Genomic DNA, 2,886 nt, shown 5'->3' with positions numbered 1-2,886 from the left:
TGCCTCCTGGGGTCTGTGGCCCATTGATGGGAGCCACGCGTGGCATCCCACGGACCTTCTTCTGGAGAGTGTGCAAAGTTCATGACATCCCTTCCTTTTATTTTCCTGTTTATTCAGAGCATGTGTAAACACATGGGTTGCCTGGTTCCCGCGTCTCTTTGGCCATTTCATTATTGCTGGAGCCTCTGAGCATCACTGGAAACCTTGGGTTTTCTAAATGAATCTAAAAATAAACTCTTCGAGAGAAAAAAATCTTGGAGTTGGAGAGTTGACACAAGGCACCGTTATTTATTTCTTTTCCCTCCTCCCCCTCCTCCCCTCCCCCTCCTCTCCCTCCTCCCCACCATTCCCTCCCAAGACAAAAAATTTGGGCAGCCAGAGGAGCCCCGAGGGACATGGAAGGGCCCGTGGGTCAGGGGCTAGGGGCCTTGACCACCTGGGCTGTTGGTTTGAGCCCTGGGCAGCTGGCTCTGGGGGAGGCCCGCCTGCAGAATGGGGGGCTTGGGCGTTGTGGGGGCGCGGTTTGCTAAGAGCTGCGGTGGGGCTAGGGAAGGCGCTGGCCGGGCAATCCTTGCAGACGGCCGCAGAGCTCCTGCAAGCCCCCACCCCTTCTCCTCGCCTCTGCTCCCTCTCCCCGACTTTTCTCCCGAACAATCAGGGACTTGTGCTGGCGGCCGAGGGAGCCACGGAGCTGGCTGGCCGCGGAGGAGGCGACGTCATGGATTCCTGAGTGTGAAGTTTGCAGGAAAGCCCTTAGTTTTGGAGATGGCCGGGATCCAGCGGTTTCCATGGCGCTGGATAAACAGGAGGAAACAGTGAGGGAATCCCGTTATTTTACTGCATTGAAAGCCTATAAACACGGAGCGCGGGGAAGGAAGTCGCGTTCCCTCTCGAGTAAGCCCCAGCGCCCAGCCGTGCCGGGAGCGGGAGCGGGAGCCGGGAGCCGGGGAGCGGGAAGCGGGAGCCGGGAGCTGGGAGACGGAGCCCGAGCCTGAGCCGGGAGCTGGGAGAGCGAGCCGGAGCCCGAGCCGGGAGCCGGGAGCCGGGAGCCCGAGCCCGGAGGCGGCAGGCGCGCAGCTCCCGGGCCGCTCGCAGGCTCCTGGGCCGGGGCAGCCCGGCAAGCATGCTTTAGGGAGGACGGCCCCCACGGCTCTCCCTCTCCCACGGCGCGCCAAGCCCCCATCTCCTCCAGATGCAGAGAGAGGCTGCGTTCAGACCGGGCCACTGCCATCCCCTCCGCATCATGGGGTCTGTGGACCAAGGTAAGCGACTCGCCTTCTGGTTCCGTCTCTTCCTCCCGCCTCCCAGCCCTGTCCCTTCTGCTCCTTCGGGCAGCGCTTTCAGCTCCTGGCTGAGGTCTCGGGGAGGCCCAGGGACTGCGGTCTCCTAGGGGCGCAGGTAGAGGGGGCAGGAGGAGAGGTGCCCTCGCCCTGGCCAAGGAGGGGAGACCGAGGGAGCCGGCTTGAGGCCACTTTGTGGGGGCAGTGAGGCATCCCCATGCGGGATTCCCTAGGCATGTCTGTCATAAGGACTGTCCCCTCCGTGGGACAGTGGGAGAGTTTCGTGCTACTAACCGCTGGCTGCTTAACCGTTTGAGCACTGGGCTTCTGACAGCACATGCCCGGAGGCTGCACCATCATCATCATCACCATCATCATCATCATTTAGCTTTTTTTCTTCTTTTAGGAGAACACGCTTGACATGTTACTATATAATAGATAGAGTAATGAGGATTTTGCTTTTTAACGGTGAACGCAACAGATGCCCTGGGACATTTAAACAACTTTCTTTCCCCCTTTTTTGATGTGCCTGATGGATACAGTCCTCCGGCTCCCCTTTTTAAGTGCAATGTACCATCAGTTTGTTTGGCGATCTGATTACACTCTACTTTCCGTGTTTTGTCTCTCCCCCTCCTCTTGGAGTTAGCCCTGGAATCATACTATTTGGATCTTACGGGAGGGGCTTAACGTATAAGAATATGATATGAAAATAGCCATCTGGTTGGGATTGCGGAGGGCTTTCGGCTGCACGCTAATGAAGAGGGCTTTAAGAGTGGAAACCGGGAAACGTGATGTGTTTTTCAGAGGCTANNNNCGTCGAGTCGAGCGGGGGGGGGGGGGGGGGGGGGGGGGGGGGCACTGCCCAGCAGGCAGGACTGCAAGAGTTAAGTGAAATAAATATGCGTAGGAGGAGTTAGCCTCGTGTCATAAAATCGGAGTTGAATGTAGGTTTTGTGCTCTGTGTGGCTGATTAAAGTTCTGGGGGAAAAGAAATGACAATTTCAGTAAATAAACCTGAAGGGATTTTTTTTTTTTTTTTGAAAAGCGGAGTGAAGCCAAATGCCTTGGGTTAGGTAAATGGTGTGCTTTGCCACAGCGGACCTCAATGACATATAGTTTTAGCTGAGTTGCACGTTTGAAAGCAAGACCCTGCCAGTAGCTTTGAACATTTTTACGGGTACCAGTTTATCCTGTCCTCTGCTAGTGGTCAAGCATATGACAGTAATGGCCACAAGACATTACTAACATGGCATCATCTGTAAAAGCGATACTCTCAGCCAGCTCACAGATCTCTTATGGACACGGATTGGCTTTTACTGTCATACAGACCGAAAGTAGTGTTTGATGTTATGATGGTGGGGGTGGGGACAGACGAATGCCACATTTAGCTCTATTCAGAAAGAGAGAGAGAGAGAGCGTGGAGGGGAAATTGGGCTTTTGTTTCACTGTGTGACCTAACACAAGCCTTACATTTTATTGGGGCGGCTACACCTCTGCTCTGGGTTTATGAACTTGCTCCTCTCTGTGCGTATTTTCGGTGTGCTGGTGCGTTGCCTACCCTCCCCGGCCCAAGCTCATGTGCGCAGGGATTGTGAGTATGTGCGTG

This window comes from Ursus maritimus, unplaced genomic scaffold (assembly GCF_017311325.1).
Source record: "Ursus maritimus isolate PB19 unplaced genomic scaffold, ASM1731132v1 scaffold_22, whole genome shotgun sequence".
In the NCBI taxonomy this organism is placed as follows: Eukaryota; Metazoa; Chordata; class Mammalia; order Carnivora; family Ursidae; genus Ursus; species Ursus maritimus.
This window is presented reverse-complemented; position numbering follows the sequence as displayed.